This window comes from Sus scrofa, chromosome 15, assembly GCF_054392235.1.
Source record: "Sus scrofa isolate SSC_HxYL_T2T_F1_AM1 chromosome 15, Sscrofa_HxYL_maternal_Yorkshire_Landrace_v2.0, whole genome shotgun sequence".
Lineage (NCBI taxonomy): Eukaryota > Metazoa > Chordata > Mammalia > Artiodactyla > Suidae > Sus > Sus scrofa.
The window spans coordinates 147,512,403-147,526,569 of record NC_139397.1 but is presented as its reverse complement, the minus strand read 5'-3'; the positions used below and the strand labels follow the sequence as shown (position 1 = coordinate 147,526,569).

The 14,167-nt window shown below is 43.0% G+C and overlaps 1 protein-coding gene across 28 annotated transcripts in view; it reads right to left on the bottom strand.

Moving 5' to 3' along the window:
- The window catches only part of GIGYF2 (GRB10 interacting GYF protein 2), a 132,693-nt gene extending 119,443 nt beyond the window's left edge, over window positions 1–13,250 (bottom strand). For 9 of the 28 annotated variants that reach the window (XM_085000698.1, XM_085000705.1, XM_085000714.1 and 6 more), the window contains exons 1-2: window positions 13,179–13,250; window positions 8,172–8,237 (exon numbers count right to left, since the gene is read on the bottom strand). The gene's annotated coding sequence lies outside the window, so the exon portion shown is untranslated. Of the gene's footprint in view, window positions 1–8,171; window positions 8,238–9,958; window positions 10,029–12,251; window positions 13,141–13,178 lie in introns of those variants that run through there. The other 19 variants (XM_085000699.1, XM_085000704.1, XM_021075627.2 and 16 more) reach the window with 6 other exon arrangements.
- Window positions 13,251–14,167: the final 917 nt, after the last annotated feature.

The window sequence follows — 14,167 nt, the reverse complement described above, 5'->3', positions numbered from 1 at the left end:
TAGCTACATGCGGCTATATCAAGTTAAATTAATGAAAATTTAAAACTCAGTTCCTCAAGGCGGGGGAGGAAAGTAACCTTACAGTGAACAAACCTGACCAAATATAAAAAGCAATCAAGTATCAAGGTCAATATTAACAGTTATAAATCGCTGACACTATATACTCTCAACATGATGAGATGAAAACAGCACTTCAACTCCGTGGTCTTCCTCCCAAAAAGCCATGACTCATAATCAGCAGAAATTCCAAGAAAGGCATTCTACAAAATATTTAACCAATACTCCTCAAAATTATTAAGATTATTATCAAAAACAGGGAAATTTGATAAACCATCACAGCCACAAGTAACTCAGGGGCCTTGACTCTATCAATGTACTGTGGTGTCCTGGACAGGACCCTGGAACAGAAAAAAAAACAGACTGGGGAAAACTAAGGAAATGTGAATAAACTATGGACTTAGTTAATAAGTAATACTGGTGAGTTAACTGTAACAAATGGATAACAGCAATGTTAAGATGTTAACAATATAGAAACTGGCTGTGGTATATATATGGGAGCTCTCTGTACCATCTTCTCAATTTTTCTGTGAAACTAAAACTGTTTTTAAAAATAAAGCCTACTATGAAAATAGACTTGAGTTATAACAAAAAAGTAAAGACTTCTGACACCAAAAACTGCAGTTGCCTCAGTCACACTAACTACATTTCAAGTGCTCAAGAGTCACATGTGGCTAGTGGCTACTGGCTACTGGCTAGGGTATTTGACGGTGCAGATTTTCTTTTTAAGTGATTTTATTTTTTCCATCATAGCTGGTTTACAGTGTCCTGTCAGTTTTTTACTGTGTATATTCTTTTTTTAAAAAAAGAATTTTTTAAATCATTTGAGGAGCACTGCCATTTTTTGCCAACTCTTTTGTGAATTACTACTTAAGAATTTATTTTTAAAATACTTTTAAAAATTCCTATTTTAGCCCCATCCCAAGAAAAAATTGTGGAGTCCGCTGAAGATAAATATAAGGAGTAAATTTAACATGTTCACCCGTACCCCTAAAGCCATCCTGCACAGACCAGCACTTTGTGGTTGACCCTGCCCTAGTGGCAGGAAACGCTGCCCTCCCCAGCAGAGCTGGGGCCCTACGAGCTTGCCTTCCGCCTTCCGGGCAGTGGGGATGGCCACTGCTTTCTCCTCCGGCCCGCAAACACCTCCTCCTGGTTCCCACAGACTTTTAGAAGCAGGGCCCCTGGGGTCTCACGCCCTGCCTCACCCCTCCCATCCCTGGCTCCCAGGCCTAGGGGAGAGGGCCCTGTCCCCCTGGGTCTCTCGCCCCTTTCCAACAGGCTCTGCCTGTCATGGAGCTGCATCCACCTGCTTCCCGCCTCCACCCTGGGTGGGTTGAGCCTCCTGGCTGGTCTGACAGTCCCTACCACAGCCACTGGTCCTGGGGAGGGCCAGAGTATGGGGTGTCCTGACCCCCCTCTACCACCAGTGTGGCCCCCACACCCCCGCTGGAAGGCCTTCCTCCCCCTTGTCTTCTCCAGCTTCTTTAGGCTGAACCCTTCCCTCTTGTCCTTCCCTTCCTCTGCCCTCTTCCCCATCTCTGGCTTTCTTGCTTCTCTTCCGACAGTGCAGGTTTATAGAACATTTCCATCACAACACAAAGATTCTGTTGGACAGTGCTGGTATAGAAGACTTTTTTAATGGGACCATTTCGAAGATAATTTTGTAACTGATTGAAATTTATGAATAAATCTGTATTACCCAGCATTAAAAATGCTCACTGAAATCTAAGAACCCTCAATGATGTTTGTTCCAGTTTCTATTTCAAACAATTACCTTATTTTTAAAAAATGCTTTCTAAACAGTCAAACAATATTATTTTTTGCTTTTTAGGGCCACACCCACAGCATATGGAGGTTCCCAGGCTAGGGATCAAATCAGAGCTGCAGGTGCCAGCCTACACCACAGTCATAGCAACATGGGGATCTGAGCCTGAGCCTTGTCTGTGACCTACACCACAGCTCATGGCAACGCCAGATCATTAACCCACTGATTGAGGCCAAGGATCAAACCCACATCCTCATGAATACCAGTTGGGTTCGTTCCCCATGAGCCACAACGGGAACTCCCAAGGTAATATATTTAAAATGAACACTGAACAATCTTTCACTCCCCAGAGCAATTCTCTGAAACTCTTTCAAGGTATCCCAGATGTCAAAACTGTTAATACTAAGATATGCTTTGCATTGTGTTGGCACTGCACTGATCATGCAAAGCAGTGATGAGTACAACTGCTGGCACCATAGCATCATTCAAATTAATGGCACCAAACTATACTAATAGACACTGCATTCTTCACTGCCATGTGCCACATAATCACAAGAGAGAAAAAGCCAGGTTAGCTTAATAATGCCCTTGATAAATCAGTAAAAACTATTCAATTTAATAACCTTGATCCTGTGTACACATCTTTTTAACATTCTATGTGATGAAATGAGAAGGATGCATAAAGCACTTCTGCTGCATATACTAAAGTGTGAAAGGAAGACACTTAGTGACTATTCTGAGTTACAAGCTCAACTAGCTGCTTTTGTTTATGAAGTTATCATTCCGACTTGAAAAAACTGACAAAGATAAAATTATCCAGATTTGGGGATTTTGCAGATTTTTTTTTTTTGGAATGAACAAAGTTAGACTGTCATTTTAAGGAAAACAAGTGACAGTATTTGCTGACAATTATAAAACGTATGATTTCAACCAAAAGTTGAAATTTTTGAAGACTTCGATTCCTTACCATGAGCTCACTGACAGGTTTTCTAGAACATACACTTTTCAACATGGAAAGGCTCTTCTGATGTCTGTTGACAGTAATGAATGTGGGGGTGGGGGTTGATATTATATAATATGAAATAGCCATTCGATGTGTAAGACAGACATTCTGTTAATGTAACAATATAAAAGTGGACTGATATAATTCAAATTTCACACTGCAACTAACCTTTAAAAACTGCTACTTGTTGGAGTTCCCGTCGTGGCTCAGTGGTTAACAAATCCAACTAGGACCCATGAGGTTGCAGGTTCAATCCCTGGCCTTGCTCAGTGGGTTAAAGATCCGGCGTTGCCGTGAGCTGTGGTGTGGGTTGCAGGCTCGGCTTGGATCCCACGTTGCTGTGGCTCTGGCGTGGGCCAGCGGCCACAGCTCCGATTCAACCCCTAGCCTGGGAACCTCCATATACTGCAGGAGCAGCCTAGAATCGGCAAAAAGACCAAAAAAAAACAAAAACAAAAACAAAAAAAACTGCTACTTGCCAAATTTTACGTAATATCAAAGAAAAATTGCAATTATCTGAAAAAGCTCTTAAAATATTCCTTTTCCAACTACATACACATCTTTGTGAGGATGAATACCCTTCATACACCTTAACTAATGTAATAAACAGCAACAGATGGAATGCAGAAGCAAGATACAAGTGCAATTTGTGAAAAGATAAAACAGTGTCACTCTTCGCAGCAAATTTTTTTAGAAATGTTTTAGAAAATAGGTATTTTCAGAGTTCCCTTGGTGGCTCAGCGGTTAAGGAACCTGACCAGGATCCATGAGGATGAGGGTTCGATCCCTGGCTTCACTCAGTGGGTTAAGGATCTGGCCTTGAAGTGAGCTGTGGTATAGGTTGCAGACGTGGCTTGGATCCCGCCTTGGTATAGGCTGGCAGCTGTAGCTCTGATGCGATCCCTAGCCTGGGAACGTCCATATGCTGCAAGTGTGGCCCTAAAAAGCAAAAAAAGAAATAAAGAAAAAAAAAAGAAAACAGGTATTTTTTATTAAAAACATATTTAAGTTAATTTGTTAAGAAATGATTGCTATTTTGAGGAGTTCCCTTTGTGGCAAGGCAGAAACAAATCTGACTAGGATCCATGAGGATGCAGGTTCAATCCCTGGCCTCACTCAGTGGGCTGCAGATCTGACATTGCCATGAGCTGTCTGTGGTGTAGGTTGCAGACGCAGCTGGGATCCTGTGTTGCTGTGGCTGTAGCATAGGCTGGCAGCTATAGTTCTGATTCAACCCCTAACCTGGGAACTTCCATATGTCGCAAGTGTGGCCCTAAAAGCAAAAAAAAAAAAGGAAAAAAGAAAAAAGAAATGATTGCTATTTTTAAATAAATAATTTAAATATCTCAATATGATAAAGATAGATATAACTGAAAACCAAAAGCTCTCTGGGGTTCTTTTTTTTTTTTTTGCTTTTTAGGGCCACACCTTCAGCACATGGGAGTTTCCAGGCTAGAGGTAGAATGAGACCTGCAACTGCCAGCCTACACCACAACCACAGCAACACCGGATCCTTTAACCCACTGAGCAAGACCAGGGATGGAACCTACCTCTTCATGGATACTAGTCATGCTCATACCTGCTGAGCCACAATGAGAACTCCCCTGCAGGTCCTAATTTTTAAGAAGGTAAAGGAGTCCTAAGATGAAAAAGTTGAAAATATCTATCTCAGAAAAAGAAGGGAAAAAATGACAAATAAAAGAACGCACAAATTACCTTAGACCAAACACATATAACCTGGAAAACCTATCAAGCAGCATAAAATGCCACTGACAATAAGAACCCCAGGATCTAAAATGGGACACTTGGAGTTCCCATTGTGGCAGAGCAGAAACGAATCCGACTAGGAACGATGGGTTCGATCCCTGGCCTTGCTCAGTGGGTTAAGGATCTGGTGGTGCCATGAGCTGTGGTGTAGGTCGTAGACGTAGACGTGGCTCGAATCCTACGTGGCTGTGGCTGTGGCACAGCAGGCAGAGCTAGAGCTGTAGCTCTGATTTGACCCTTAGCCTGGGAACCTTCACATGCCTCAGGTGCGGCCCTAAAAGGCCAAAAAAAAGGGGGAGGCACGTATTCAAAAAGCATCTAGGGTTTTAAAAATGTATCTTTTCCAAGGACAGAAAAACTTCTCACATTTTGAAATTTCCTTGTATGATTTCTTGAGAGCCTCTACCACGAGACTGGAAGTCCCATGAAGACAGGACCTTATCTATTTTGCCCACCACTACAGCTAGCCTCAGCAGCTGGAACAAAGCAGTATTCAAATACTTGTTGGATTCAAAACAAAAACACAACAAAACCACAAAGACTTCAAAAACAGAACCCACTGAAGTCTCTATTCAAATTATCAAGATGACATTTTACAACCAAAATGTATCTATTTACATAGTAATAACAATCATAAAAGCTACCATTCATTGAGGGCCTGTTTACTAAATGCCGGGCATTGTACTGGGCACTTTAGACTTTTAATTCCCAATCACCATTGGATATACCGTACAATAAGGGAAATAAGGTTCCAAGAGGTTGACTTAATTATCTAAAGTTAGTGACACAATTAAACCCGCATTTCCCTGCTTAATGGCCACAAGCTTTTCTCTACATAGTGAACAGTGCTCACTACTGCCTGGTTATCTTTTCTCCCCAAGTTCCTTGCCATTTTCAGAGCAATTCATTTTGTGGAAGTCACGTTTTCTCCTTTTCTCAGTCTCCCACTCTGCTTCGCCATCCTCCAACTTCTACCCCTTTGAATCACTCAATTAAGCAATACAGTGGGCCCTCTGGGAAAGAGTATATATTCTCATAACACACTATCTGAAATTTCATTAACAATGCCACAAGCAGTGTAAAAAACTAAAGAGGGTCAGATTGCAGAACATGAATTAAGGCTCTCTGACCCGCTGATCTTGCAAGACGGCCTCACATCTAGTTACTCAATGGACCACAGTTTGGGCCACACTACCTCAATTCCCAAGGAAATCCCCCCCCAACATGACCATCTTTTCAAGACCTGAGCCACAATTTACCAATTATAAAGTACCAAGACAAGGAGTTCCCACCGTGGCTCAGTGGTTAACAAATCCAACGAGGAACCATGAGGTTGCAGGTTCAATCCCTGGCCTCGCTCAGTGGGTTAAGGATCCGGCGTTGCCGTGAGCTGTGGTGTAGGTCGCAGATGTGGCTTGGATCCCACGTTGCTGTGGCTCTGGCGTAGGCCGGCATCTACAGCTCCGATTCAACCCCTAGCCTGGGAACCTCCATATGCTGCAGGAAAGGCCCCAGAAAAGGCAAAAAGACAAAAAGAAAAAAATAATGAAGTACCAAGACAATACCATTGACAATTCTTTGTCAGGTCTGTGCAACCAAAGGACTAACACTGAAGAGGCCAGAACTCCTGAGACTTCCTCCAGGTTCAGGACAACTTGAACAAAAGGAGATTTGTGGCCAGAGAACATACTGGCCACAATATCACCACAAGAAAAGCTATTACTGTTACTGTCATTCTCTCCACTGCTGGAACAACATGTAAATGGTTCTCTTTTCTCCCTCTTTTAGTGAAAGAACAAAATTAGCAACCATTGAATTATTCAAGGAAAAATTACAATACCATAAACATTATTAAGTCATTTGATAATCTCACCACAAGCCAAGCTTTCCCAGTGCCTGAGAAAGTTTTACACAGATTACACGGAAATTTTTTTAAATTTCACAAAGCCCTGTATATGCCTTATCCCAACATCCAGATTTTTAAAAAAATGTACAATATGAGAAAGGACTCTTCTACCTTAAAAATGAATCAACAGCTATCTGCTAAAGAAAACCTGGATGAAACAAGTACCACAGGAAGTCACATCTGTGGCATCTACGGCCTGTCATTTGATCACTCTGTAATAGATGACTTTTATCCGTAATCCCAATGCTTTGCATCAAAATCGATATATTGGAGCTCTCACTGTGCATCAGCAGTAACAAACCCAACTAGTAGGATGAGGATGCGGGTTCGATCCCTGGCCCCTCTCAGTGGGTTAAGGATCCCACGTTGCTGTGGCTTAGGCCAGCAGCTGTAGCTCTGATTGGACCCCTAGCCTGGGAACCTCCATATACTGCAGATGCGGCCCTAAAAAGACACACACACACAAAGTTTGCCTGAGTATTACCTAATAATTCTGGTATACCAAAACATGCTAATAAAGTTTATCTCATCTCCCTATTCCTAATCCTTTACCAAAAGTGAAAGTCCCTGCTACCACTCAAATAATGTGAATACAGTTTCACATATAAAAGTCCTACTCTTCAAATTCTCTATAGCCTCCTCATACTTAAGTGTCACTTAATACTATAAAAAGTACATAGAAGTTAAAATTTTACTCAATCAATGAGAAATAACCAATGAATTTTCCCACAAACTAAGCCTCTCATTTGATTATGTTCATATACTAAACCTTTATCCCAGATGCTCCTCTGAAGCCCCCAAATCAAGAACTTTTGTTAGCACTAGCAAGTTGCAGGAATGTTTGGTGAGACCTACTAGGCCTCGTTCACCAAAAGATATGCATATATTTTAACTCTTCAGGACACGTAAATTGAAACTGCCAAGCTATATACAGGAAATCTTTCTAGGGTAAGGAAAAACAGCTAGAAGCTTCTGTGGGATTCTGCCTAGAAAAGACAGCACTCCACCTTCCCCGAGACCTGCCCCACCCTAGGACTGGGACCTTGCAAGATCCCAACCCCACAGCCATACTAACTGGACCAAAGATGGAGATCTAGACCAAGTTCCACCAATCAAATTTTCCCTAAGAGGAATTTCAAATGCCAGCACCCAGTTAGCTGGTGGCACTAGAGCCTGAGTTTATACATGGCTCCAGAAATGAAGCAGCAATTTTCTTCTGTGTCTGTTAAAGCAGAAAAGACCAGAGTGTGAAAAGACAACCAAAGCAGGATAAAGAGACAAAAGATGACACCTACTGGCCAGCAAGAAGAGTGGTCTCTGGACTACCTTGCCTCCTGAATGCTTCCCAGTTTCTGGTTCATGAAGTTAATGGCCCTTGGGTTTCTTAAGATAAGTCTTTACCCATCCTCCTTAAGCACTCCTCTTCCTGTTTCACGCCATCAAAAATTCATTACAACAATTTTAAGACACAAATTATTCACACCAGGACCAAATGCAGAAAGGGTGTGATTATTCTTACGGTTCATAAAGGATATGAGAGATACCAGAGAGGTTCTGTCCACTGCCTATAACTTTAGGAGAAATAACAGAATAAAATTGACCAAAGTGTGAAAAGCACAAACCATGTGCCTACATTAGCCCTCAGCTTTGTGCTTCCCTTCAACACTCACCTGTCCAAAAGTTCTGCTGGTTCACAGCAAGAGGTTTGAGCAGACTTTGTTCAGGTCCTTTTAACACTGTAAATAACAAAAGTATTAAAGTAAATGACCTGGCAATCTTTTAGGAAACTTTAAAAACTGATTTTATCATAAACATGTTTTACAGGAAATGGTTTCCAAGCCTGGTTAAAATAGTAGAATCACCTGGAATGCTTATAATCTAGATCTCCTATCCTAACATCTAAAGAGCCTCTCTCCATAGCTCTGAAATGGGATTGAAAATATACATATATTTTTAAACCAAAGTTCTACGTGATTCTGATGAAGCTAACAAATGAGCACCACTACAGAGTTTCAGAAAATGCTAATTTGGGGTTTTCATTCAAAACTATATTATAGGGATTTGATATTAACCTTAATATATCTGATAGAAAAATGACGGCCAGCAAGACCACAATACAAATATGTATCCTATGCATAGTCAATGAACCCCAAGAAGTAGGACCAAGGCCAAAATGTCCAAGGAGCAAAGCTCCAGGTGTGCCTTCAGCAGCAAAATCATAACCTTTTCCTAATGCTCTGATGAGACCGTATCTTAAAAATCCACAAGACGGTGATATTTCGAGTGACAAGGAGTGGACTCAAACAATAGCTGCAAGTGGTTTCTTAGTTAAAATCAAATATAGTGCTTTGAAGGCTGCTACTAAAGAGTCAAAAAACAATTTAAAAAGTTGACAATTTTACTAACACCAAGAAAGCAACCTGAGAAAGTCACTTCTACCCTTGATTTAATTTTGTGAAAAAGTAGCATCTTATAAGATCCAAAAGGTCATCCAATTTTATCCACTGCACTCTACTTTTTATAAGGGCAAGCAGAAGCAAATAAGTGGAGAGAGACAGTAAAACAATCTCTTCTCTGTGCCTAACTTAAGAGAACAAGCTCTAGGGGACCCCCTATTATTATAAGTATAAAGTCCAAGTTCAATGAAACTCTGTAGTTAACAAGAAAATGTAAAATTGTGTTCCTTACCTAATTACTTAAGGTACAGAAGTATGTAATACCTTGTCGTTGCTTTTTTTTTTTTTGTGGGGGGGAGGTTGCTTTTTAGGGCCGCACCCATGGCATATAGAGGTTCCCAGCCTAGGGGTCGAACTGGAGCCACAGCTGCCAGCCTGCACTAGAGCCACAGCAATGTGGGATCCGAGCCACACATCTGCGATCTACACCACAGCTCATGGCAACACCAGATCCTTAACCCGCTGAACAAGGCCAGGGAGCTAACACACATCTTCATGGATATTAGTCAGATTCATTTCCACTGCACCACAATGGGAACTCCCAGTATGTGATACTTTGAAAATATTTTTATAAAATTAATTTTGGCCACTTAAAGGAATATTCTTTTGTTTTTCAAACCTCCCCTGTTGTCCTTCAACCTCAAATGAAATTATGGGCAATTCAACAAAGGTATCATTCTGTATTCCTATATAATTAATCTAGTAGTATATTTCTCAGTCATCTGAGAGCACAACAAATGAAAAAATGCTAAGCTGGTCAAGAAATGTTAGAATTCTAACTATAAGTAAGCTTGCCTATGGAGTAAAAGTCAACTTATATTTTTAAAGACATGGTAATTCTTCAAGGCATTAAAAATGAATGGAAATCCTAGGACTTGATCATCACGAAATCCTAGTGAGGGTTAAGGGGAAAAAACAACTTGGGTTCAGAGTTCTACAACAGTGACCAAATAATGTTAAGGCAATTCAAACTGCTGAAGGAAAATAGATATTGAACTTGCCTCTAATATACCTGGATTAACACCAACATAGGCTGTAGATTCAACCTAATGAGACTGGTCCCACTATAATCTACAAAAAATAGAATAAAACAGAAAGCACTGAAAATTTCGTCATCAGGGCTAATATAGAACTGCAAATGAAGTCAGTCTTCAAAAATGGCACAAACCAAAGATCCTTTAGAAGGGCAAGAATAAATGGAACAGTAATAATCTTTTCACCCAAAAAGATTCTCCCAGATAGCAAACACTATCAACAGTGTCATCTTCCAGTATGAAGGTCAACAAAAAAAAAGACTAGATATAAGGAGAATTAAAATGCAGAGTCATGAGCACGAATGAGCTGATATGACAACAAAGACATTATAAAATTTGGAACTGTCATTTCAAAACCTCAACCAAAGAACAAGGGGGAGAAAGGCAATTCCCCTCACTATGATCAGTATGTCTCCTAGTAGCCAAGGAGCTCCACTCACACCTTGCACTTGTAATTCCTAACTTCTCATGATTTTCACAGAAGCCAAATTATTTTTCACATATGCTACTCACCAACAAAAGCACTTCAAAACCAAAGTATTAAATTCCTCAGGTGAATTAAAATGAAAGAGGACAAAGTTATCAGAGCTCAGTAATAAAAACATGGAGGTAAGCTGAAAGAGAATCAGAAAAAAAAATTTTTCCAAAGAAAAAGTCTATTAAATATAAAACTGAAGAACTAGTCTGAAAGGTCAAAGAGCAGGAATAAAAACTCACTACAAACAGTTCTACACATGTAAAATGCTATAAAGATATACAAACAAATCAGTGGAACAATCCCTGAGGAATTTAAAACGAGGCTGGAAAACACAGAAATCATTAAAAGGAATTCTTTACTTTTAAAAGCATTTAAAAAATAACTTTAATTAAAAAATAAAAGTAACTTGAGTTAATACACTTCCTTTCAGGTTATATTCCTTAATAATCTTGCCTAAAGTTCAAAGGAAATTCATTTCCCAACATTTTCAAATATTCTGAAGTATTCCAAAGGTCCTCCTCTTAAAAAGTAATTTCTTCTGAAAAATCCTTCTAGGCAGTTTATCATCAATCTCATTTTACAACTTTCCCTTTTTTGAAAGCTATTTTATGATGATTTCCTGAAACACGCTGACAGGAGCCTCCGGAAGTTTTCCAAACTGGAGTGGGGTAGAGGGGTCGCCCAAACTTCCAGACTGATTTCCCTTCTAAGACTCACCAGAGGTGTGGGAAAAGATTCCAAGATAACTGAATAACCCCATTCATCTTAGGACCAGTGAGCTGGGTACACTTTTCCTGCTAGCCTCCCTCTTGATCACACCCAGCCACACCTGACCTGCTGCCACTGCAGTTTCTGCTTCAGGGTCTTAGCCCTCGCTTCCCTAGCCTGGAGCATTTCTCCTTCGCAGAGCTACAGGTAGAGCTCCTTCGCCTGTGTCAGGTCTTTAATCAAATATTGGCCTTTCCACAAGGCCTTCCCAGGGCACTCTACCTAAAGTCAGCCCCTCCCCCTACTCCCGATTAGCCCGCCTCATTCCCCCCCCCACATCACTTACCACCACACTATTTATCTTACCTAAATATGTTTTATCTGTCTAGAAATGAGTTCCGTGAGCAGAGAAATGTTGGGGTTTTGCTCCCAACACCCAACAGTGTAGTGGGGTCTCAGTATTTTTCAAAAAAAATAAATAAATAAAGGCACAAGTGAAAGAATAAATGAATGGAAGCACATAGCCCCTTCCTCCTCTTGGATATTAAAACCCTAAAGTGCTTCGTCGGGTACAGAAGAGGGATGAAGCCTTTTCTTTTGTAGTCACCACCATCACCAGTGCATTCCCCAGTGTAAATGTCAAAAGGACTGTGACATTTTTCCAGATACATGCCACTTTTTTTTTCCTAGTGTCCTCTACCGATGCCAACATTTGATGTGACAGAAAAGTACATACTGCAGTTTGAGCACTCTGAAAGCTGCTACACTAACTAGTAAAACACATGAAAACCTGAATGAATGAAACCACGAGTTTGTGTTCTAACCAAAATGGACAAACTCTGAAAGGCCAGGGCTGCACATATTAGAAGGATGAAAGTTAATGTTCAGAAAAGACGACAATTTTTTTAATCTGGAAAATCATCAGATTCTAAAAACTAAACACCATGTAAGGAAATACCTTCCCTGCACTGAGAATCAAAACTGCCTATATCCAAAGCATATACACCGAATACGGTGCTGTTCACAGTCCGGGCCCCCTCCTCAATTTCTTGCAAGGTAAACAGAAATACTTACCTTTCTTACAGAGAAAGTAGGTGTGCTTAAGTGCTCTTTCAGGAAAAGCAAGAATTAAAAAAAAAAAAAAAAACCACACAGTGCTAGATAAATGCAAACCAACGTTACTGCTTCCCGAACACGATCCTACAACCTGCTTCTTTCATACCCCCTTCCCTGGCCGCTTGGTTTGTTTCAGCCACAAAACTGAAATATTCTGAGTGCTTGGTGGGGAACTGCTTGCTGACACTTAAGGCTGATGCCCACTTCAACCCGACGTGAACGTTCGGGTCCCAAAGCTGCCACGGGATCTACTTTCCCAACCTCCGTCCCAGGTTCCGATCATGGCTCCACCTGGCTTCAGGCCTGGTCCAGACCCAGTCCTCTCGCCAAGGAAAGAGTCTCCCCAGTGCAGATGCTCGGTGAGGAAGGCAAGGGCGCATCCCCCAGAGGCCAGGTGTGGGGCGAAGCGCGGGCAGGAGCACCCGTCTGGCCGGAGCAGCTGTTACCCCAGGCACCCCGAGGCTGGGCGGGTGGCTGGTCCCGAACAGCAGGTAGCGGAAGGCGAACCCTCTGGCCCTAAGCAAGCCGGCCTGACACTGCCCACCCGACTACCCCCATCCTTCCCTCGGCTCTCTCTGCCATGCCAACGAGCCCCGGAGGAGGGGGCTCTTCGGCTCGGCGGCCGAGACGCGCCCGGGCCTGGCGTGCCCCCCGCCGTGGAGGAGGCTCCCTCCGGCCCCGCACCTGACCTGTCCCCTCGCCTGACGCCCCAGCCGGCCGCGGCCGCTGCCGGGCGGCCTGTGGGTGTCCATGCGGCTGGGCTGGGTCGGGCCGGAGCGGCGGGAACGCGAGCGCGGGCGGCAGGCCCCGGAGACCCAAGCGGGGCGGCGGAGCCAGGGCACGGAGTGGAGCCGGGCAGGGGAGCGAGACAGAGTCGCTGGTTACCTGCGGTCCGGGACAGGGTGTCTCTCAGAACCCAAGTCAGTCTCAGCCTCAACAACACAAGATGGCCGACACGTCGCCACGCACGTCACGTGACAGCGCGCCCGTTCCGCCACGCCCCCCGCTCCGCCCCCGCCCCGCCTCGGCTCCCTCCCAGCTCCTCCAGCCTCCCACGACATCCTTCCTTTCCGATTCATCCCTCCCCTTTTCCCCGGACACGCCCCTACCCGAGCCCCGGATGTCGGGCTGGACGAGGGCGGGGCCGCAGCAGGGCGCAGGCGCCTGTGGGTCACTTGGCTGGAGCTCCCTGCCTGCCCTTGAGTTGAGTAGAGTTGGTAGAACTGGATCTGGGCCAAGCGCCCTGTGACTCACCGTCCTAGGCGCCCAACCCAGAGCCCGTTGGCATTTCTAAACGCTCTGCATCGTTTACGAGCCGATTTTCCAGCCCAGAACTTTTCCACAGGTTTTCATCCAGCACTTCCTTGCCTATTTGCCACCTGGAGAAAATGGGAAAGCGACAGGAGCGGAAATCCAAAGCAGTTTCTACTTGTTAACGGTTTTGGTAGAACAGGGAACTCCTTCTACAGTTTTGGAATGTGACGGCTGGAGGACTTTAGAGCTCCGACCCTCTCCTAGTGCGTCCAGGTCTATAACTCTTTTGCCTAAAAATCTCCCGTTTGGGTGTTGCTCGATAAAATACAAGCCACTCAGCAGTATCAGAGACATAACACAGAAAAATTATTCGTTGTTTGCCTGAAACTTCCATTTAGCTTGCTTGGTGCCCTGTGTTTTTATTTCGTGCATCTGACCACTCTACCCTTCTTGGGTCATCCCAGTCTTTCCCTGTGCCTAAAACCTCTCTCTTATTTACAACCTCTCCATTAACTTTTTTAAGTACTCAAATGTCCTTTATTTTAAAAGTTAATGTTAAAAACTCCAATTCCCCCTCTAACAAGGTCCCTACCTCTCTGTTGCCTTTCAAAGTCAATCAG